The sequence below is a fragment of the Melanotaenia boesemani genome, chromosome 22 (genome assembly GCF_017639745.1).
Source record: "Melanotaenia boesemani isolate fMelBoe1 chromosome 22, fMelBoe1.pri, whole genome shotgun sequence".
Taxonomy (NCBI): domain Eukaryota; kingdom Metazoa; phylum Chordata; class Actinopteri; order Atheriniformes; family Melanotaeniidae; genus Melanotaenia; species Melanotaenia boesemani.
Window position 1 is genome coordinate 733,142 of NC_055703.1, and position 25,082 is coordinate 758,223.

Consider the following 25,082-nt stretch of genomic DNA (forward strand, 5'->3'; position numbering starts at 1 on the left):
CTAGTGTTAGTAGTGGTTAGTAGTGGTCAGCAGTGTTAGTAGTGGTTAGTAGTGGTCAGCAGTGTTAGTAGTGGTTAGGAGTGGTCAGCAATGGAAGTGGTGGTTAGTAGTGGTCTGCAGTGTTATTAGTGGTTAGTAGTGGTCTGCAGTGTTAATAGTGTTAGTAGTGGTCAGTAGTGTTAGTAGTGGTTAGCAGTGGTCAGCAGTGTTAGTAGTGGTTAGTAGTGGTCAGCAGTGTTAGTAGTGGTTAGTAGTGGTCAGCAGTGTTAGTAGTGGTTAGCAGTGGTCAGCAGTGTTAGTAGTGGTTAGCAGTGGTCAGCAGTTTTAGTAGTGGTTAGCAGTGTTATTAGTGGTTAGTAGTGATCAGCAGTCTTTGTAGTGGTTAGTAGTGGTCAGAATGTTAGTAGTGGTTAGTAGTGGTCAGCAGTGTTAGTAGTGGTTAGTAGTGGTCAGCAGTGTTAGTAGTGTTACTAGTGGTCAGCAGTGTTTGTAGTGTTTAGTAGTGGTCAGCAGTGTTAGTAGTGGTTAGTAGTGGTCAGCAGTGTTATTAGTGGTTAGTAGTGCTCAGTAGTTGTTAGCAGTGGTTAGTAGTGGTCAGCAGTGTTAGTAGTGTTACTAGTGTTCAGCAGTCTTTGTAGTGGTCAGCAGTGGTCAGCAGTGTTAGTAGTGGTTAGTAGTGGTCAGCAGTGTTATTAGTGGTTAGTAGTGGTCAGCAGTGTTAGTAGTGGTTAGTAGTGGTCAGCAGTGTTATTAGTGGTTAGTAGTGCTCAGTAGTTGTTAGCAGTGGTTAGTAGTGGTCAGCAGTGTTAGTAGTGTTACTAGTGTTCAGCAGTCTTTGTAGTGGTCAGCAGTGGTCAGCAGTGTTCGTAGTGGCTAGTAGTGGTTAGCAGTGTCAGAAGTGTTAGTAGTGGTTAGTAGTGGTCAGCAGTGTTGGTAGTGGTTAGCAGTGGTCAGCAGTGTTAGTAGTGGTTAGGAGTGGTCAGCAATGGAAGTGGTGGTTAGTAGTGGTCTGCAGTGTTATTAGTGGTTAGTAGTGGTCTGCAGTGTTAATAGTGTTAGTAGTGGTCAGTAGTGTTAGTAGTGGTTAGCAGTGGTCAGCAGTGTTAGTAGTGGTTAGTAGTGGTCAGCTGTGTTAGTAGTGGTTAGTAGTGGTCAGCAGTGTTAGTAGTGGTTAGCAGTGGTCAGCAGTGTTAGTAGTGGTTAGCAGTGGTCAGCAGTTTTAGTAGTGGTTAGCAGTGTTATTAGTGGTTAGTAGTGATCAGCAGTCTTTGTAGTGGTTAGTAGTGGTCAGAATGTTAGTAGTGGTTAGTAGTGGTCAGCAGTGTTAGTAGTGGTTAGTAGTGGTCAGCAGTGTTAGTAGTGTTACTAGTGGTCAGCAGTGTTTGTAGTGTTTAGTAGTGGTCAGCAGTGTTAGTAGTGGTTAGTAGTGGTCAGCAGTGTTATTAGTGGTTAGTAGTGCTCAGTAGTTGTTAGCAGTGGTTAGTAGTGGTCAGCAGTGTTAGTAGTGTTACTAGTGTTCAGCAGTCTTTGTAGTGGTCAGCAGTGGTCAGCAGTGTTAGTAGTGGTTAGTAGTGGTCAGCAGTGGTCAGCAGTGTTAGTAGTGGTTAGTAGTGGTCAGCAGTGTTATTAGTGGTTAGTAGTGCTCAGTAGTTGTTAGCAGTGGTTAGTAGTGGTCAGCAGTGTTAGTAGTGTTACTAGTGTTCAGCAGTCTTTGTAGTGGTCAGCAGTGGTCAGCAGTGTTCGTAGTGGCTAGTAGTGGTTAGCAGTGTCAGCAGTGTTAGTAGTGGTTAGTAGTCGTCAGCAATGTACGTGGTGTTAGTAGTGGTCAGCGGTGTTAGTAGTGGTTAGTAGTGGTCAGCATTGTTAGTAGTGTTACTAGTGTTCAGCAGTCTTTGTAGTGGTCAGCAGTGGTCAGCAGTGTTAGTAGTGGTTAGTAGTGGTCAGCAGTGTTAGTAGTGGTTAGCAGTGGTCAGCAATCTTAGTAGTGGTTAGGAGTGGTCAGCAATGTTAGTAGTGGTCAGCAGTGTTCGTAGTGGCTAGTAGTGGTTAGCAGTGTCAGCTGTGTTAGTAGTGGTTAGTAGTGGTCAGCAGTGTTACTAGTGGTTAGTAGTTGTCAGTAGTGTTAGTAGTGGTTAGTAGTGGTCAGCAATGTAAGTGGTGGTTAGTAGTGGTCGGCAGTGTTAGTAGTGGTTAGCAGTGGTCAGCAGTATTAGTAGTGGTTAGCAATGGTCAGCAGTGTTAGTAGTGGTTAGTAGTGGTCAGCAGTTTTAGTCATGGTCAGCAGTGTTAGCAGTGTTACTAGTGGTCAGGAGTCTTAGTAGTGGTCAGCTGTGTTAGTAGTGGTTAGTAGTGGTCAGCCGTTTTAGTAGTGGTTAGCAGTGATCAGCAGTGTTAGTAGTGGTTAGCAGTGGTTAGTAGTGTTAGCAGTGGCTAGTAAATATTTCCAGTTAACACGATCAAAAGCTTTCTCTGCATCTAAAGAAACTATTATTGTTTCCAGGTTATTGATGGTAGAAAAATCTATTATATTAATTAGTCTCTGCATGTTAACAGAGGAATATTTGCCTTTATAAAGCCTGTTTGATCAGGGTGTATAATGAGAGGAGTTACTTTCTCTAACCTTCCAGCTAATGCTTTGCAAATTATTTTAAGGTCTGCATTTATCAGTGATATGGGTCTGTAGCTAGATGGTATTGTGGGGTCTTTACCTGGTTTTAATAGTACAGTAATGGTGGCAGAGTTTATGTTTGGGGGCAAGTAACCATTTTTCTTTATTTGTGTCACCATTTTGAAGAATGTAGGGGCCAGTGTTGACCAGTATTCTTTATAGAACTGCTGGGAAGCCATCCGGACCTGGGGCTTTTTTACAGGGCATATGTTTAAGGGCTTCATGTAGCTCCTCCACTGTGAGGGGGGAATCTAAGGCCGCGACTTGTTCCTGCTGTAAACCTGGAAGATCTATATTGTTAAGAAAATGATGGATATCGCTGTCTGATGGATCTAATTACGATGTATACAGAGTTTTAAAGAAATCTCTAAAGATGTTGTTTATTGCATTTGGGTCATGCATGCTGATATGGTAGATTTTCCCTTATTTATTTTTAAGTGATTAACTAAAAATCTTTCGGATTTACTACTCCAACTTTATTTATAAAGCACTTTGTATGTACAGCATATAGTTAAATACAACAAACAACATCACTGACAAATTGCAACACATCATATTTCTCATTATCCTTCCTTCCCAATATCCTTTATTTTTCTACGTTTCTAGTTTCCCTGGCTTATTGTAAACGAAAGTGACTTACTTGCAGCCTGCTAGGTTCTTGAACTGAAGGTATTTCCAAGCTTGTAAAACACTGGATGAATAACTTTGTGCACCAACAAGGAAAATGAACATGGGAAATCTCTACCATGCAACTCAGCAGCAGTAAGTCTGCAGATCCTCTACCAGGATATGTTTCATATTGGGTGGATGCTGGGATACATCCTTCCCAACAGGGACTGGAAGAAAGTGCTGAGCATTACAATTATTTATGAAAATGTACACAGGAGAAGGGGGCAGAGATAAGGGGTTAGTGGGTAGTGTCTTGAGACACTTCTTTACATTCAGAACAACAGAGTGGCTCATGTTGGTTTTCAGGGCTTTTCCTGGGTCTCGGTCGACTATATCAAACATCAGCATGTCATTTCTATGGTGTAGAACAGCTGTCAGTTACGATTTAAAAGTACACATCCGTGTATATTCATCTGAAGTTTTGCATAATTACAAATTTGTAAATTCTCGTCAGTGTAAAATCACACATAAATGGGTAAGGTGTTAACACAAGGCTATAGTCACACTGCAGGTTACATTCACCCAACTGATGTAGTTAATACCGTCGGTAGTTATATGTAGTGAGTGTTTTATTAACACAGGAGATATCACTTGGTGGCGGTAATGTGTCAGTTAGTTGCCCAACGAACTTCAATAAGCAGAAGAAAACTCTGTGATGCAAGTGACTTTACTGAGGCTCAGTTTAGACATTTTAAGTCTTTGGAGGCTCATGTACAGTTTACAAACCCTCTATTTGTGAGTCTACCTGATCTAATATGGCAAACACCCTTATAGGGATTATTAGGAGAATTTGTCAGGCTTCATTTACAGACACAGTGATAAAAATAGCTCTAAAATAGTCCTTGTTCTGGCTGGGTTACATCCAGTTTCTCACAATGGTTCAGTTGAGTGCTGTTTGGTCCCATTCATTCATCGCATGATGTTTGAACTAGCCTTCCTTAGCCTGCTAGCTAGATTTGTCAGCTGGTGCTAGGTTAAAACATGCAGAGGAACCTACTGTTAATTTTCTCAGATACTGAACAAAATAAGCACACAATCATCTCACTAAGCAAAATATTCACACTTATCAGCATGAATTGGCTTGAGCACACTTTCAACCAGCTTGGATATTAGAAAAATTTATGTCTGAGTGTCCCATGGCGGATATCCACGCCATCCGCTTCCCTTGTTACTTCGAACACAAGAATCCATGCAACAAGTCCTTCCCATGTCAATCATGGCGCCTCATGAGTGGCCTCCAACAATGGCTATTATGCCTATCAGCCACCGTGGGGCTAGTATTGTGACATCATACCCTATTCCAGTTTAGCCTCTTGCTGGTACAGATTAAACTCTGTTTCATGTCAGCTTTTCTAGCCTCTAGCTAGTACAGATGAACCTATTGCAGCTGAGCTAGCCTCCAGCTAGTAAGGATGAAACTATTTCAGCTTAGCTAGCCTCCAGCTGGTACAGATGAAACTCTTGCAGCTTAGCTAGCGTCCAGCTGGTGCAGATTAAGCTCTTTTATGCCAGACTTGCTAGCCTCTAGGGCTGTGCATCTTCACTGGTCTCGCGATTCGATTAGCTTACGATTATCTTGTCAACTATTCGACTGAATTTAATAATGCATCACAATGCATTATTGTGTGTTGCCTCCTCAATTTTCTTTTCACTGCACATTGCTACTTTCTTCATCAATAAATAAAGCAGTCAGAAATCAATCTGACTGTCCTGATATTGACAACATAATAAACATATAAACAATTATGCTATTTTCAATTTCATTATTGAACTTTATTTTCCATGCTCGGAAATTCAAGAAACATTACTAAAATATGACATGTGTATCAAAATTTCTTGTCAGGTGCTATAGCTGTTATAGACAGATTAGCCTTATAGCTAAGCGTGTTTCTGATGTTGTGAATGTCTGAGTTATGTGCTTTTATGTAGCCGAGGAGGTTTTTTGATATCTCAACACTGGGCCCTTAGGCCCAGTGTGGTGATGGCCTTTTTTTTTCTCCCCGCCACATCTTATTCCCCCAATGTTATCTTTTCTCTTCTATATCTACTCTAATACATACGCGCGCTGCCTCAGCGCTGCTGCCTCAGTATGCTGTTCCTGTTGTGTCTACATGTTGTTGCTGTCTAGTCTTGGACGGGTTGTACTGGGAACAATTTCGTTGTACCTGTGTTTGCACTGTGTATATGACAATAAATCTTTTGAATCTTTGAATCTTGAATCTTGAACTTATCAATTTTTATACTTTTTCACATGTAATCTTACGTGATTTCACTGAGACAATGTATATTCTAATACAATACTGATGTATTTTCAGTGTATTTTATTTTAAGTTTTACAATTTTCCTGAGTGAAGATTTCAAAACGGATTCAGCCTTGGATATGCCAAGCTGTTACAGCAGCTAGATCACGTCACACATGCAAACGGCAGCAGAGTTCATTACATTATTATAATTTTGTTGATGGACTGATGAAGAATCGTCCACGTCCGCATCATGACGAATAGTAGAAACGAATAAAGTCAACACTAATAATATATATGTAATAATGACACTGTTTTAAAATGTTCATGCTAGTTAAGGATGGGAAATGAAGTCCAAGGACTCGATTTCTGTTCAGTCACTGTGTGTGACCATTATTTTTAGTTTTGGGGGGGGAAGGCTATTAGTTAGGTTAAGGGAAAGACACTTCACTTGTGCTTTGGTAACTGATGCCTGGTGTGCTCATCACCCCTGGCCCACTGGGGGCTTCTGGCTGGGGCCTACCCAGCTGTGTGATCCTTCAAGTTTATTCACCAGCAGCTACAGGAATATTCTCATGTAATCACTGCTGGTGTTGTTTGTGTTTTCTCAATTTGTCTTTCTGTAGGTGCTCCTAATGATTCTCTGAGGCTGTGAGATGGGAAGTCTTTATTCCAGTAAGAACTTGAATAAAGGCCACAGGTCTTTAAAAAGAATTCCAGTAAGAATTATTCAAGCCCTTACAGCTACCATGACCTGGATGCCTTGAGGATCATACCAGGATGTAGCAGCTGATTGTCTGGTGTTGCTGTTTTTGGTTTTACTTCTACAGTTGTATCTTTTTCTTTTTCTGTTTCTTTTCTTTTCTGCTCACTCTCTCCATGCTTTTGTTCCTCTTGGCGAGGCCAGCATCTAATATATAATTCTGCCATAAACAAATTAAAAGACAAGGCCTAATACTTACAGCATAAAGGAAGCATTCTGTTTGTCACGATGCCAAAAAGGTTTAGAAAAGACCCTTGGGTGACCTCTAAAATAAAATCTCACTGTTTAACAGCTTTGTATTGTAAAATCCCCTTGTTTTAAAATATAGTAGCTACCACAGTCTTCAGTGTGAGTTTTGGTGGACCTGAATCTGCATTTTCTTTCAAAATAGCAAGTGTTGTGTAAATTTTATATTTTGTGCAGTTTATTTTTCTTCTTCCTTTGTCTTGTTTAAGATGGACAACATGGCAGGAGGTTACACATGGTGCAACTATAGAGTCACTTCGGCAGAGGGCAAGACTCCTGTGGTGCTCCTCACTTCTAATTACCTGCAACCCCTTAGTTGTTACAAACTGGTCTGTCCATCAGGTGGTCAATAATCCACGAAGCTGTGGAGAAGCCTGCCTGTGTTGTTGGGTTTTTTAAGGCTGCATAGCAGGCAGGGTAGATTGTGTTATAGACTTTGTCCATGTAAATGGATAATAACAGTTCTTACATGAACAGCGCAGCATGAGCGTTCAGTATAGACATTGATTCCAGTGAATTTCATTTTTTGAGCCCAAGGGTATATTTGAAACTTCTTCCTGGAAAGTATCCTAAAATCCAGTCAGTAGTAGCTCAATAATCTGATGTCAAACTTACCAACCTTTAGCTGTATGGATAAAGAAAAAAACTCATCACCAGGCCAGAACAGGCAACTTCTGAGCTATATTCAGGAAAACAGAGCTTTTACTAACATAAAGGTTTGACAGCCATCTTGGATAGTGCTAAAATAACTTGTTTTCACAATGAAGCCATCATATTTATGATATTATTTTCACCGTTTTTGTGCAGTTGGTGTTGCAACCACCAGAGGAAGCATTTTTCTTCAGATGTTGGTTGTTTGGCCTGCAGGAGCAAACCACCCATTATTTTGCTAGTTGGTTTCATTTAGCAAGGGTTATAATAGTTTTTTAGATTTATTTATTAGTTTTAGTTTTTATTTCATTTGACTTTTGTTTTCAATTCAGTTAGTTTAATTAGTTTTAGAGCAAATTTTCTAGTTTTTATTATTTTTGTTTTTTAAACAATGCTTAGTTTATAGTTAAATTTGTATTAGTTTTGTGTTAAGTTTTGTTTGTTTTTTCTAACTGTGGGTATTTGTCAGATGCAAAATTCTAAATCATCAGAATAAGCACTATGTAACAAAAAATTAAAAAGATTTTTAAAATCAGGAGGAATGAACAGCCATCGTCAAATCAAATAGTGACAACCCAAAAGATAGCAGCCTTAAGTAAAAAAAATGTGTGCAGTGTGCTTCTGAGATGCCCTACTGTGCTAGGTAAAAATCAACATAACCAACATACTAAAGACACGCATCAACATAACATGAAATGAATCCATTTCAAGAGACAGTTCAGTCCTTGGCAGCCAGGAGCCTAAAGGAGCTCAATCTGACTAATCATGAACCTGATCCAATGAGCTGATTATCAGTACAGGACCTCACCTGTTATACTGGACATGATAAAGCTGTGAATATTTTACACACTGAAATGAAACGTGTTTGGTAGAACACAGAACCAGCAGCTGGTTAAGATCACTGATGTATCTCAGCTGGATGCTGATGTGCTTTTCTTTTCTTTTCAGAATTAAAAGTTTAGTCTCCCAGAAAGACCAAGAGAACTCATCCATGAATCCATCTCCAGTTGGACTGGATTACTGCTACTGGTCTTTAACAGGACTTCCTAAAAGAGCATTAAACATCTGCAGCTCATCCAAAACGCTGCTGCTAGAGTTTTAACCTAGGACTAAGAGATCTGCAACACATCACACCAGTTTTAACATCTCAACACAGATTTTAAAACCCTTCTGATTGTTTACGTCCCAGAACGGTTTAGGCCCAGAATACATCCTGTGATATGTTCAGAGATTATAAACCTAGCAGGTAACTATTTAACTTATCTTGCTTTTAATCATTTTAATGTAATTAATTATTTTATTGTGATTCTTGCCTATATGTTGCTGCCTTTTACTATTTCTAAATATCTGTAATGCTTTTGTTTTATGTAAAGTACTTTGTCCTGAACATGAAATGTGCTGTACAAATAAACTGCCTTGCTTTCTATGCTAAACGTAAACCTGCTGTCTAACATTGTAAACAAAAACTAATTTAAGCCTCTCAAATTCAGCTTTTTAAGATTTTGTGTGTGACTCTGCGTGCGTAGGTCTTTGTGTGTGTGTGTGTGTGTGTGTGTAGGTCTGTGTGAACCCGTCCTCATGAGCTCATCCCCATGTACCCGTCCCCATAAACCTGTCCCATGAACCTGTCCTCATGAACCCTCATGAGCCCCTCCACATGTCCAGCATGGCTGTCAGCGGTCACCTGTTTCAGTGGTGGGTGGCTAATTCTAGTAGTGACTTCACACTCCCTCTCCATTACACCCCATTTGACAGACCACCAGCAACACACCACCCAACAACCACCAGCATTCACGTTCCATCCACACCCCCCCCTCTATCTTGTCTGCCCCCCCGCTGGCGCTGTTATGGACAGTCCTCTGTGATTGATGCAGTATGTCTTCTCAGGTTAATTTACACTCCTGAATAATGCATGGAGGGATGCCACCACTCCATTCTGCAGCTCACCATGGGGCGGCTTTCTGTGGTGGAGGAATCAAGATGTTTTCTCTCTTCTTACAACTTGAGCTCTAACAGAAAACAGAAAGAAGAAAAGGCCTTTAAATGAACGAAATGTTCTTTTCCTACTTATTATTAGGGCTGATCAGAATTACAACCTTAAACTGGTCAAATGGAAAACTTTTCTTTATTAAGAGTCTTTAACATAGCCTCAGTCAGAAACAGCTTCACAATCAAATAACAGGCCTGTGTGCATGTTTTTCCACAAATCAAAATGAAAAGAGAAAACACAAAGAGCAATGCAAATACAATAAAAAAGATAACGGAGGGGAAATTTGAGCAGCACAGGAAAAACAAAACTAAATAAATAAATTACAATGAAATAAAGTATGTAAAAAAAAAAAAGTTGAAAATGTTCCTGAATGATTTATATGGAAAACATTAAGCAAGTAACCTTTCAACAACCATGTATCTGCCAATAACGTAATAATTAGGCTATTTTAAATGTAATTAAACCATTAATATAATACGTTAATTATGCCTATTGGTTGGCATATGAAAACACATCCTTATCCTTTGTGTAACCCCACGTGACCAGGTACAGGCTAACACTAGGCCAGAACACTCTAGGCTTGTAAGAGGGAGTGAAGAATAAGAATTGACACCGATTGAGTAAGAAGCAAACGCAGAGGTAAGTTTTTAAGATGTCACTTGTATTAACACATGAATAATAAAACAGTTTTTACAAATATGGCCGGCCTTCAGTTTTCCTATTTAAAGTGTCTCTTGTAAATCGGGTGCACCCTTCAAAAAAAAAGAAATAAAATTGTCCCCTTTTATTCACTCTGAGTCTTCTCTCAGTCCTACCACACCGACAGGACGACGACAAGGAGGGAAAGAGGGTCCTCCTTTCAGTCCAATCCAGATGTTTCAACATGGGGTTGGCATCGCCATCTCCCCATTTGGGAGAGCATCCAGAATCCAGGGTTTCCAAAAAACCCAGCCGGGAAAGAAAATAATTGAAACAGGTAAGGTTCCCAGGGTCGCTCCTCCGTGGTCCTCCAGACGCTCAGGTATCGGCCCAAAACAGTTCCCTTTCCTCCACAGTTCCTCAGAATGCACAATAGCAAGTATTTCCGGACTTTTCCAATTCCAACTTCTGTCTCTGTTCTCGTGCTCCACAGCTCAGTGCTCTGCACGCGTGTGTCTGCGCGTCTCTCTAACCCGCAGCAAGGGGTGGGACATGAGCCGGTCTCTCCAATAGAAGTTCAACTACACTTCCATGAGCGAATGGGATTTCTTTCCTCTCACAGAAACACTGTTAAGCGGACAGAGTAGACCTCTGGGATTAAATTAATAAATATAAAAAATAAATATAAGATGAAATAAATACAACCATTAGTAAATGAATTAGACTATGTTCAATGAAAGAAAAAATAAGAAAACAAAATATTTATAACCCTTATAAAATATTTTCTTCTACTGAGGTAAGTAACAGGTTCTTGTTCTTTTTTCTAACAGGTTACACTCTCCCCCTTTAAAACGTATGCACGTCCCGCTGCATGCTTACAGGGCTGCTGGGTAATAGCTGTCTGTTTTAGCTCTATGGGATGTTTGTTAACCAATCCCTACTAGAATTATCATTTAGGGAAGTGGTGAGGGCGGTGCTCAACCCTTGAAATAAGGAGGTAACAACAGAAACTAGGGGGTTACCCAACTCAGGATAGTGAAACCTACGTGCTGGCCCACGCTGTCTGAGTGATCTCCTAAGATGAGTGTCTGTTTCAGTTTGTGTGTCTGTTTCAGTTTGTGTGTCTGTCGTCTCTGGGTGGATCTCTGCATGATCTTTCACTTTTGGTTCTGTAAGACTTCCTTCTGAAGCTGTATCATGCAAGTCTCCAGGTGAATTATAAGCTTCCACCTCAAGTAGATTTTGATTTTCCCTTTCAGATATGTTCTGAGTCTCCATTCCAGGTGAGTTTCCTGTTCCAGTTTCAGGTGAGTTTCCAGTTTCCTCGTCAGGTGAGTTTTCAGTTTCCCTTTCAGCTATACTGACATGGTAGGGCTGACGTTTTGCTGGGTCTTGATCCTGATTACTTGGGACAGGTACAGGTGCTACACTGTTTTTTGGCATTTCATACACCTTGACAAACCTCCTGTCTTGAACGTTCGGTAAAGTAGCAGTTGCATACCAGTCATCACATGCGTCACAATCTGTATCAAAGGGCTCTTCATCTTGTTGAATGGCACTTTGCTGCCTTGTTCGGGTCTTTTGGAACGCTCTCAGGTTTTGTTCCTCTCTCTCAGTTTCAGGAAGGAACCCACAAGGCAGTAAAAGGTCCCTATGTAGCGTCCGCAGTGGGCCTTCCTCCCTTTCTGGCTTCACAGAGTAGACAGGTAAGTCCCCCATTCGCTTGGTGACCACATAGACCGTGGACTCCCAGCGGTCTGCCAGTTTATGTTTGTTGCGGAGACGAAGGTTTCGGACGAGGACTCGATCCCCAACATCCAATGTAGACTCTCTGACAACTCTATCAAATCGCCTCTTGTTTTTTCCTGCAACCTTGCGAGAGTTTTCAATGGCGACCTGATAACTTTCTTCCAGGTGAGATTTCAGGTTCCTTACATACTGAGAGTGTGAACTGGGCTCTATTCCTTTGACTGGTAACCCGAAGGCTAAGTCTAAGGGCAGCCTCGGTTGTCTACCAAACATCAACTCATATGGCGAGAACCCGGTGACATCATTCCTCGTGCAATTGTAAGCATGAGTGAGAGGTTTGACATGGTTTCGCCACTGAGTCTTCTCTTTGTCTTGAAGGGTCCCTAACATGCTGAGGAGTGTTCGGTTATACCTTTCGACAGGGTTACCCCTGGGGTGGTAAGGGCTTGTTCTCACCTTACGGATACCAGCTAATGCACATAGCTCCTTGATGGTGTGAGACTCAAAGTCTCTACCTTGATCGCTGTGCAAGCGTTCAGGAAACCCATAATGAACCAAGAAGTGTTCCCACAAGGTTTTTGCAACGGTACTAGCTTTTTGGTCTTTGGTGGGGATGGCTACAGCATATTTAGTGAAGTGGTCCGTAATGACTAGGATGTCCTTAGTGTTGTGGCTGTCTGGTTCTAATGAAAGAAAATCCATACAAACCAGCTCCATTGGTCTATTAGTTTGGATATTAACAAGCGGGGCAGCCCTGTCTGGTTGGGTCTTTCTCCGAACACACCCTCACATGTTTTCACCTTCTTCTCTACCTCTGCGGCCATCTTTGGCCAGTAGAATCGTGCTCTGGTAAGTTCAAGAGTGCGCTCAATCCCTAAGTGCCCCATTTCATCATGGAGATTCCTGAGCACGATGGGCCTTAGGGAGACAGGGAGTACTAGCTGAAAAAGAGTTTGTCCCTCACACTCCCGTGTCCGGTACAAAATTCCTGACTTCGACTGAAGCCTCTTCCATTCCTTTAGGATCAACCGTTCCTCAGGAGAGTCTGCGGTGTGGTCTGCAGGTAAGTTTTTGGACTCCACCAGCTTGATAACTCTGTCAAGGACAGGATCTTGTCTTTGAAGTTCTCTGAGGTCAGATTCAGTGTACTTAGGTACTGTGTGGCCCCATCATGTGATTCATCTTCCTCAAAGACAGCAGGGATTGCATCTGCTTGAATGGCAAGAGATTCAACATAACCATAGGAAGGTGAGAGCTCTTGAGCCTGCTCACAGTATGTCTTTGACAGGTAGCTACAACTATCTCTGGGGCTACATGTTCAAACTTGCCTATGGATGTTAATAGCTGGGAAGTGAATCTGTCAATCCTTTGGCTCTCTTCCTGCGATGCAGCATCATTTTCCAGGCACCATGGTGTCTCCTTGACAACCCATCCGCATCCGCGTTCTGCTTACCAGCTCGATACTTGATGTTAAAAGTAAAGGTTGATAGTGCGGCTAACCAACGGTAGCTTGCAGCGTCAAGCTTGGCTGTGGTAAGTAGGTATGTCAAGGGGTTATTGTCTGTGATGACAGTAAAGGAGTTTCCGTACAGATAGTCATGAAACTTCTCCGTGATGGCCCATTTAAGGGCCAAAAATTCGAGTTTGTGCGCCGGATATCTGGCTTCACTGCAGGAGAGTCCTCTACTCGCATAAGCAATCACACGCAAGTTCCCCTCCTGCTCTTGATATAAAGCAGCTCCCAATCCTGTTGTGCTGGCGTCCGTATGGAGCACATAAGGAAGCTTAGGATCTGCATAACCAAGGACTGGGGATGATGTTAGCTTGTGTATGATTGTCTCAAAAGCCTGTTGACACTCAGTATCCCAGCGTTCACCGAAGGGCTCTTTTGGACTGTAGTACTTCCAATCACTTAGACCAACCTTGGTTCCCTTCCGCCGTGGAGGATATCCAGTTGTAAGGTTGGTCAAGGGCTTCACAATCCTTGAGTAATCCTTGACAAATCTCCGATAGTAACCGGAGAAGCCTAAGAAGGATTGGAGCTCCTTTAAGTTCTGTGGTCTTGGCCAGGTTTTCAAGGCTTGAACCTTTTCAGGGTCAGTTTTCACTCCATCGCTGGAAACAATGTGGCCCAAATAACGCACTGAAGTCTGAAAGAACTTGCACTTATCGGGTGAAAGTTTCAAGCCATATTCACTGAGACGGTTGAGTACATGGATGAGCCTTGTCTCATGTTCTTCAAGAGTGTCTGAAAACACTATGAGATCATCTAGAAAAACAAGGACCTCCTTTAAATGGATGTCACTCATGCATTTCTCCATGAGCCGTTGGAATGTGCTCGGAGCATTTGTGATTCCCTGGGGCATTCGATTGAACTCCCAGAATCCAAAGGGGCATACAAAGGCAGTTTTATGCTTGTCACTTTCATTCATCTCGATTTGATAGTACCCAGATTTCAGGTCCATCACGGAAAACCACTTTGACCAGCGAGAGCGGAAAATGACTCCTCCAGGTTTGGTAATGCATAGGAGTCTTTTATTGTTTGCAGGTTTAATTTTCTGTAGTCCACACACAAGCGGACATCGCCATTTTTCTTCCTCACCACCACGATGGGTGATGAGAATGGGGACTCTGATTCTCGAATTATGTCAGCATCAAAAAGGGTTTGAAGGTGTTTTTTGACTGCTTCATAATCTCGAGGATGAATTGGGCGAGGCCTCTGTTTGATTGGGGTCTCATCCTTTAGCTTGATGTGGTGTTGGGTTTTGGTTGCATGACCGAAGTCAAGATCATGTTGGGCAAAGACATGAGAAAAGCTATTGAGCTTTGTTGTAATTCTTGCTTTCCACTCCTCAGGAAGAGAAGGACCAAAATCAAAGCTTTTCTCTGGAAGATTGCCTCCGCCTGGTGAGAAGAGCACTCACAACAGCTTCTGAAGCTCCTTATCAACCACATGATGATTCTCGATGACAGCATCTACAACAGTCAGATCTGCGATAATGCAGTTGGTAGGTAAAATTATGTCACGTTCGGTTTGATTTCTAAGGAGAACAGGCAGCTTGTCGGAGCCACGCTCTGGTAAGGAAATGAGACAAGATTCCACAAACACACCACCTGGCAGGTTGGATCTGGATGGTTGCTCTAACAGGCCATATTTCTCTGTGTTGACTGAACTGACACACATATAGCCTTCAAGCAGCACTTTTTGTTTTGGGAGGACTTTCTGTTCTCTCCCTCTTAGCTTCACAAAACCAAGCTTTCCACTCGTTGCCTGTTTTCTCCTCAGTTGCAGGGTACGAAGAACCTGATTGTAACCATGGCAAGGTGAGCTATGGGAAAATGAGGAGTCATCACAACACTCATCAAAGAGAGGGTCTAGAGTGTTGGTGCCAATTAATAATGGAACACCACTATTTGACCGAAGATCAGGAACAATTAAAGCCAAGGTTGAAATTTCTGGCTCAGTCTCAAGAAGGGCTTTCGGGAACTTGAGGTCAACCTCCACATATCCCAGATAAGGAACAGGTTGGCCATTTGCTCCTTCAACTTCGAGGATGTCGCTGATGGGTTTGATAGGACGATCAGACAGGTGGGTCTGATAAAAGGACTCAGCCACTGTGGTGACCTGTGACCCAGTATCGAGCAAACAACTGCAGTCCACTCCAGCTACATTTACACTGGCTGTACATTTGCTTCCTACAAGATGTTTTGGCAATTTTCTTTCTTGTGTGATTCGGTGGGAGTAAATTGCAGGGTTTGGTTCGCTTGTAGATGGGGGACTTTGTGGTTGCTTGGCTTCCATTTTCCCCTCAATGGAAACCGGTTCTAGTTTAACCCAGGCATGGTAGGTGAGCCATTCTTGGCTCCCCAAGCACGCTGTTCTCCTTTAACTCAGCTTTTTTGGCCTGTACAAGGGTGGGATTAGGCATGTTGTTGCACGTGGATGCATATGGCCATCCTCACCACATTTAAAACAATACCATGGCTTTGGTCTCACCATGGCTGTCATTTGCTGAAGCTGTCCTTCCGGCTGGGTATTTTTTGCCTTTTGTTTCTGTTTCATACTTGCTGTGGTTTTCTTTTTTTCAGGATTCTCTGGACTGCATGCGCTGAGTTTTGCAACTGAACCTGAAGTTCAGCGATCTGCTTCTGGATGTCTTTGGTCATAGCCAAAAAAGCTTGTTCTGCTTTCTGTGGCGCTCCAATATCCTCGGTGTAGGTTACATGTGCAGCCTGCACATTGGACATGGCTTTAGGCTTGGCAAAACCAAGGTGCTGTTTCATTCTACTCGCTTTGTTAGCCTGTTTTTCTTCTTCCGTTCGCAGTAAGAGAAGAAGCTCTGCAAACGACGGTGGCTTTGTCTTGAGCTGCTCAAGCTGGAGACTGGTGATGAGAGACTGTCCCAACACCCACGGCAGAATTGCTTTAGAAGTTGCTTGTCAGCATCATGAGCAGAAATTCCTCCTTTCGTGACCACATAGCTTAAGGCTGTATGAAGTTGCTGCAGGTAATCTGATGCTTTCTCCCCAGCATTTTGATTATTGTTCAAGAATCGTGCAAAAAGTTCATCCCCATCTTCGACTGTGGCATAAGCAGAATCAAGTAAGGTCAAGTACTCTTTTGGTGAGGTTTTGGGCCCTAATGACTTGATTATGTTTGCTGCTGGAGGTGAAAGACTTTCAACAATTTTCCTTACCACTTGGGAGTCAGGAACTGACGGATCATTCAAGCAGAACTCTACACTGTTACGCCAGGTGTCGTAGTCGACCTCGAAGGTGGCCGAGGAAGTCGCCCTGAAAACTGTTTAAGTTTACAAGGAGAATGAAGGTGGGATGAAATTTCACTGCTCCTGACAATGTGTTCAACCACAACACGTTGCACTTCTGGTGTGCTGAGTTGATCTGAAGGTAAGTGATAAGGGCTAGCTCTTTCCCTTCTTGGAGAGGGAAGATCTTTTACTTCATGTCAATCTGGGGTCTGTAGGAAGTTTGACTCATCTCGGTGGGGGCGCTGATAAGCTAGGGGCAGTAGCTTGGATATCACTTTGTGTAAGGGGCGGATCAGTTCCTTCAGGATTTCCACCGGTCTCAGCGGGGGTTTCAGTTCTGATGGATTCACTGATCCTAGCCAGCTCCTTACGGAGGATATCTCCAAAATCCTTGCCGCTCGTTTTAGCCAAGTCTTTCAGCCCAGAGAGGTAAGTCTCTGTCACACTGGTACCCACATCACAAGCATAAATGCTAGCAAGACTCTGCACATGGTGGATAACCTCAGGTTCGGTAACACATGGTCTTCGGTAAGGTAAGCCAGTGGTTTCGAGGTCTTCTATAGCACTGCCATTCCAAAACTCCACAATTGCCTGGGTAACAGGATCTGTGGTAGGTACTTTGATTATTCTAGAGACAGACCCATATTGCTTCAGAAAGTCAAAGATCTCATTGTCAACCTCAGTACTGGTTAATCCACTGACTAAAACAGCATTTGGGACTTTCACACCCTCTTTCACAATGATATCCATCTTGTTTTGTTTGATTTTTTTTTTTTTCAAGGAAAAAATGAAGTCAATGAACTTGAAATAATTGTATGAACACAACCAAAATACCTGAAGGTGAATTTTTTCTCCAAAAAAACACTCAATTACTCAAAAGGTGTCGATCTAACCTGCTTATGAGTGGAAATATATTAATTAAATCTCTCCAGCTCCTGGCTGGCTCGCCAAGTTTTTACAGTGTAACCCACGTGACAGGTAAGTAACACTAGGCCAGAACACTCTAGGCTTGTAAGAGGGAGTGAAGAATAAGAATCGACACCGATTGAGTAAGAGCAAACGCAGAGGTAAGTTTTAAAGATGTCACTTGTATTAACACATGAATAATAAACAGTTTTACAAATATGGCCGGCCTTCAGTTTTCCTATTTAAAGTGTCTCTTGTAAATCGGGTGCACCCTTCAAAAAAAAAAAGAAATAAAATTGTCCCCTTTATTCACTCTGAGTCTTTCTCAGTCCTACCACACCGACAGGACGACGACAAGGAGGGAAAGAGGGTCCTCTTCAGTCCAATCCAGATGTTCACATGGGTGGCTCGCCATCTCCCATTTGGGAGAGCATCCAGAATCCAGGGTTTCCAAAAAACCCAGCCGGGAAAGAAAATAATTGAAACAGGTAAGGTTCCCAGGGTCGCTCCTCCGTGGTCCTCCAGACGCTCAGGTATCGGCCCAAAACAGTTCCCTTTCCTCCACAGTTCCTCAGAATGCACAATAGCAAGTATTTCCGGACTTTTCCAATTCCAACTTCTGTCTCTGTTCTCGTGCTCCACAGCTCAGTGCTCTGCACGCGTGTGTCTGCGCGTCTCTCTAACCCGCAGCAAGGGGTGGGACATGAGCCGGTCTCTCCAATAGAAGTTCAACTACACTTCCATGAGCGAATGGGATTTCTTTCCTCTCACAGAAACACTGTTAAACGGACAGAGTAGACCTCTGGGATTAAATTAATAAATATAAAAAAATAAATATAAGATGAAATAAATACAACCATTAGTAAATGAATTAGACTATGTTCAATGAAAGAAAAAATAAGAAAACAAAATATTTATAACCCTTATAAAATATTTTCTTCTACTGAGGTAAGTAACAGGTTCTTGTTCTTTTTTTTCTAACAGGTTACATTTGATAAAGTAATAACTGCAGCTAATAATATAATAATATTATATAATAATAAAAATAATAATATATTAATAAGACTGCATTTCTCAAGATTTCTCAATAAATACTAGATTGTTTTGCAGTTGTTGTGTAGTTTGTTCTTCAAAAACAGATGATTACACTATTGGTAAGCTATCAGGTTACTGGTTTAAAATGTCCAAAATCATTATATTATATATATATCTGATATATATATATATATATATTATATATATACCAGCTTATATTACTGGCCATTATTACATTGCTGGTTACTATAAACATAATTACTTGCTCTGTCATTTCTTGTTGCCTTATATAAAATAATAATTTTCCTTGTTGGAGAAAAGTAATCTTTAACATTAGGCCAAGATGTGAAGCTAACAGCATGCTTACTGTTGGTGAAGACCCTCTTCAGGGGGACTTGCGGACCCCCTTAATGTAACAATTTATTTATTTATTTTTCCCCCAGCTTGTCTGTGTTTTTAGTGGTGCTCCTGATGATTGTCAGCTTTGTTTTTCTTGCAGGTGTTGCAGGTGGTTTTTCTCTTTCCTTTCAGGTGTAGCAACTGGTTGTCTGCTTTTCCTGTTTAGACTGAACAGCTGATGATGTTACTTTCTATCTCTTGTATCTTTGTCTCTTTTTTCCTTTTTCGCCCTCTTTGTCTCTTCTGTTTACTCTACCTGTTTTTTTCCACCACCACAGCTATATGACAAAGTTATAATAGTTCATGAAAACTAACAAAAACCGAAAACTAGAATAAAAAAAAACATTCTCATGTTGCGGGCCCTCTGCCTTTGGGGGGTGGGGCGGCTGCCTCTGGGCTCCTGGGGCCCTGGGCCCTTTGCTTGGGCTGCCCTGGGTGGGCCGGTCCCTGGCGGGGCCGGCGGCTGACGATCTTGGCCCACTGGGACCTGTGCCCCAAGACCGTGGGGGGCTCTTGCTGGGGCTCTCCTCTGCTGCCCTTTGGGTGGGGCTGGAGTCGTCTTTGTGGTGGGGGGGCTTGGGTTGGTGCTCCGGGGCTGCTGCTGAGGGCCCGGGTCTCTGGCCCTGGTCTGCCTCTGGCCTCCGTGGAGGCGCGGTTGCATTTGCACAATCTCACTCACCACTCTTCATCACTGATCACTCCTCTTCCTCATGCTCTGCATGCTGACAGTCACTGAGTTGTCCAGTGGGTTTTATACTAAGAGATAATTCTTTTTCTTATTTTCCTGTGAGTTAGTATCTGGTCGCTGTTTTGTCTTTTTGATTTGGTTATTATTTAAAAACTCAATGACTGGCAGCCCTGTTTTTCTGTGTGTGTTTCTGCTTTTGTAAAAGTTGTAGGAAATATTCTGGTGTGTTCATGTACAGGTGTAACAGTTTGTTGTCTGGTGATGGTGTGGATTGAAGGGTCGTTGGCTTCTGTCGGTGATCTTTTTGTCTCCTTTCTTCTTTCCCTTTTGCTCTTTTTGCTATTTTCCATCTTTTTCTGTCCCCTCTGGTCAGGTCCAGCAAGATTACATAGATTCCGTGATTCAAAGTAAATAAATAAATCAGATTATCAAGAGGAGCCTTACCCATAGGCCTCCCCTTGGCAGAGCAAATTTGTTCAGCACGATACAGAAACCAGATTATCATTCTGCTGCTATGATGCTGGACAGGACAAGTTAAAAAAACAAAAAAAACAAAAAAAACATTCTCATTAACTGAAATAATATTTATTTATTTAAACGATTTAAATAAATGAAATCTAACTGAACCATATCATTTGTTTATAAAACAAATTAAAACAAACTAAAATAAAGCAAAAATGTCCTTCATTTTCATTTTTGTAAATTTATTCATACATAAGCCCTCGGGGTTGATTTGAAATCTGTTTACTTCGCTCTGCCTGATTTACGCCAGGTGTCTGCATCGTACCACACCTGAAGGTCTGTGATGTCACGAGTCAACAGCGTACCCGCCCGCACCGGCTAGCGTGATGCTACGAAGAAAGTTAGGAGACAGGGAGGAGAGTCCTGTTTGGGATTTCTTTCATTATGACCATGCCAAAGATAAAAGTGCCTTTTAGAAGAAGCAGATGGTTCAATACGTGGAAGAGAAAACCACAAATCTGAAAGTCTATTTGAAAAGCTGCACAAGGCTAACCAGGAGAACCTGGACCAGGTAGCCTCTCTGCCCCCCTCCCCGGAGAGACAAGCTTCAGCCAGGTTGAGCAGCATGGGGGAGGGAATGTGAGTCACAGAAACACACACACACACACACACACACACACACACACACACAGAAACACAAACATGAGGACGGGTTTATGGGTACGGGTTAATGAGGACGGGTTCATGGGTACGGGTTAATGAGGACGGGTTCATGGGTACGGGTTAATGAGGACGGGTTCATGGGTACGGGTTAATGAGGACGGGTTCATGGGTACGGGTTAATGAGGACGGGTTCATGGGTACGGGTTAATGAGGACGGGTTAATGAGGACGGGTTCATGGGTACGGGTTAATGAGGACGGGTTAATGAGGACGGGTTCATGGGTACGGGTTAATGAGGACGGGTTCATGGGTACGGGTTAATGAGGACGGGTTAATGAGGACGGGTTAATGAGGACGGGTTCATGGGTACGGGTTAATGAGGACGGGTTCATGGGTACGGGTTAATGAGGACGGGTTAATGAGGACGGGTTCATGGGTACGGGTTAATGAGGACGGGTTAATGAGGACGGGTTCATGGGTACGGGTTAATGAGGACGGGTTAATGAGGACGGGTTCATGGGTACGGGTTAATGAGGACGGGTTAATGAGGACGGGTTCATGGGTACGGGTTAATGAGGACGGGTTAATGAGGACGGGTTCATGGGTACGGGTTAATGAGGACGGGTTAATGAGGACGAGTTCATGTGAATATTCAACACATGCAGTGTTTTGTTTCTTTTTTTATCGTAAGGGCAAAATCAGTCATTTACAGTAAAAACAGATGGTTTATTTTTTCTAATGGCTTTTTATTTAATTATTTAGTTGCAGTTTCCTGGAAGTTTGCAAATTGCAGATAACTTTGTTTCAAAGCTCGACAGGCCGAGGATAGAACCATCAGCCCTCAGGATACAAGACAACCACTCAAGCCACTGAGCCAGGCTGCCCAGTGGTGTGAGAAAAAGATAATAAACATAGTCTTAATGTATCTTCTATATCTAGAAAATGCATAAATAAATAGTTTATTATAAGAAATTAATTTTCACAGCAGGTCACATGATCGTTAATCATTATTGATTATTCACTATGGCCTTAAAGTTGGAGTATTATCCTCCTCTGTTTCATTTTAACCCGTCAAATGATGATAGATCAGTACAATATTTTAGGTTATTACATTCAGTTTTTAAAACAGAGGGATGACATCTTCACAAACCCAGAGTTTAGAAGAATCCACTGATTCTAAATATGCCATGATCAATCAATGGGAGAGGACTGGAATATCACTCCAAATTTAAACAGTTTCCATCGCGAGGTTTCAGTGGTAAGTGATTGTCATAATAACTGATAAATTTCTGATAATTGTCCCTAAATCTCATGCTGCTGATATCAGTTCAGACTGTCTATTACTTCAGAAATCAGGAAGCTGCTTCTCTTTCATTTCTATTCTTCTCCTTTCTTTTCTGTTCTTGTTATCCTTTCTTGTTGAAAGACATAATTTTTTCCTTCCTCAGAAATCAGAATCAGAAATACTTTATTAATCCCTTGCAGGGAAATTCATGTTTTCAGTACAACCCATCCAAGACTAGACAAAACAACATATAACACAACAGGAACAGGCAGACTGACGGAGCAGCTGTTTCTACAGAGCTCCTTGTCTTAGATATAGGTGAAAGGTAACATTAGGGGAGTAAGATGTAGCTGGAGAGGATAAAAAAAAGGCATCTTCACACTGGGCCTAAGGGCCCATTATTGAGATACAAAAAACACTCCTCAGTACATATCAGTACATACTCCTCTGCATATCGGATCAATCTATATGATGCTACGCAACTCAGTGTGGACTAAACCATTTTTCACCTTTTACAGGGGTGAGAGTGCCCTCTGAGAACAGCCATCGTCACTGGAAAGGGAAAATTCAGCTTCTCAACTACTTTATTCAACCAAGCTGAATTTCATAATGATGTGATAATTAGTCATTTAAAAAATGCAACACAAAAAGTTCTTCATTTCTGGCTTTTTGAGGGCCCCTCCATGCTGTGGGCCCTGGGAAAACAGTACCCTTTACCCTTCCAGTCTGACAGACTTTTCTCTCAGACTGCAGGCAGCACTTCAGTTTCCAGTACTGAATGTACGACGGGAAGCCTTCCGTTGTCTCCTCTTCTTGGGAACCAGGATGCATCCTTTCTCCAGCACACTGGAATCGAATGAATGACTTTTACCAGGCCTCTGCAATTCAGCAATTCAGGTGTGTTGGAGAAGGGTTGCAGGGAAGTAGATCTTGAAGACCGGACTTGGGGACCACTATTCTAGATAGTGTTGGCTAAAATGACCCTGAAGCTTCCATTAGTTCTGTAGCTACAGGTCCAGGCTACTGGAGGATCTTATATTCACCTATCTAAACCCCAGGATAAAACACCTTCAGCTATTCCTTACGTCTTATAATCCATATCTGGTGCACCCCACCTGCTGAGTGCTGGTTGTTTCCTTTATCTCTGTCTTGCTGTCGATAATATGAACTTGACTTTATGGTGGTACACAAGTATGTCACGCTGCCAACACACGGTGCTCTGTATGTGGGTTTGTTGCAGTTTTGATCTTTGAGCTTAACTCTGTTCATCTTGAAGCTGCTTCACCGTTTACATTCACGTTTAACTTACTTCCCGATTTGCTTCCCTTGTTCATGCCACTGAGTTTAGCTGCTGCTCTGTTTTTCCACCAGGCTTCAGTTTCCACTCTTGTTCTCTTCAGTAACCATATTTCAGGGTTCTTCTTTTCCAGATCCTTGTGTTTGTTCTTGTGTTGTACTATTTTTATGCATTTTAAAAGCCACACTCAGCTCTTTAATGTTGGATTTTTTATTCTATTTTCTGGACTCCCTACCTTTGCCTTTGTTTTATTTAATAAAATCTTATTATTTCTACACCTGCTTGGCGGCCATCTGTTCCCCACTGCTACTCACCAACTGTGACAGAAAGCACTTTACAGCAGTATTCTGTCTACTGGTTAGATATGGATATCTCCGGGAGCCCATCCCAGCTGTTATTGAATGAGAAAACAACCTGGACAGGTCCATGGCTGCGATAACAGGAGCCCTCAAAATTCTGTGTGGTACTAGAGGGGAGGGATGGGAAGGGGTTAAACTTGATGCACCACTGATACACCTATTAGCTGGTAATAGGTTTGCTCCTTTTCTAATAGCTAGTGCATGAGCAGGGTAGAAATGATGATGAGCAGGAGTGTGTCTCAGTATGAAGCGTGTCACCTTATAACAGCCATGATGCACGAGAGTGATCAGGAGTTATTGCATCATTAATCTTTGAGGAGATAAATGTGCCACAGGGGAAAAAAAGAGACTAGTAATCATTCACTGGTTATCATCCAGCCTGAAATAAAACTTATCACAGAGTTGTGGCTATATTTGGAGGTGGCAGTAGTTCAGGAGGAAGGGCGGTCATCTGATAACGGAAGGCCTGGTGGCTTTTCCGCTAGCTTCACCAGTCCACATGTCAAGATGTCCTTGGACGAGACACCAAACCCCATATTGCCTCCAGAGGACTGTTTACCAGCTCACCTTCTGAAAGGCTTTTCACTTGCAGTGGGAACATCGTAACCTTCCACAGGGTTTCCCTAAAACCTGATACTGTTGATAAGTTAGTGTTTCTGGCTCAATCTGTACGTTGTTGTGTGGATGTCCTAGTTTGTTATTTCTTGTTCGTTACATTTGAACTGTTATTTAAAGCACTAGTGAACTTTGACAGATTTTCTCCCCCTATCAACAGCTAATCCAGCATCATTTTCATTCTACCTCTCCAGCCAGTAAACATCTGTGTGATTTCACTCTTGTCTTATTTCTTGTTCTGTCTCTCCTTCTCTCTTTTCATTTCTTCTTCTGATAATGTCTGCTTGTGTTTCTTTGCTGAAACAGCCAGTGTGTTAATATACGCTTTCTAGCGTGTGACATGGTGTGTAAAGTGAAACTCAGCTGCAACATCTCAGCTTCAGGATGCTGCAGAAATGTACAAAATAGATGTGCCATCACTGTGCCATCAAGAGTTTTAAGGTTGGAAAGTTATGTAGTTTGTCTTTAAAGTCTGCAAAAAAAACACAACCTGACCAAGAGCTGGACATTTTTGTTCAGTTGGTTTACATGTTGTTATCAGAGATGGCTCAAAGATGCTGGTAACTAGGTGAAGATGCTGGTACAGGCTTGCGCAGAGAAAGAAGCACATTAGCAAAGAGAAAAACTTTTTACTACAGCAGAAGGCGACGTTTTCCAGAGCAAGTTGGTTTGTGTAGTTTTTGCCATGATTCTATTATGTTTACATTGCAGCTACCCAAGGTTATAATAGTTTTGGATTTTTTATTAGTTTTAGTTTTTATTTCGTTTTGACTTTTTATTTTCAAATTCAGTTAGTTTTAATTAGTTTTTAGAACATATTTTCTAGTTTTTATTAGTTTTCGTTTTTTTTAAATGCTTAGTTTTAGTTTAGTTTTTATTAGTTTTAGTGTTAGTTTTAGTTTTTTGTTTGTTTTTTCTAAATTAGAGTATTTGCCAGGTGCGAAATTTATAATAATCAGAATAAGCACTGTATAATAAAAACTTAAGATA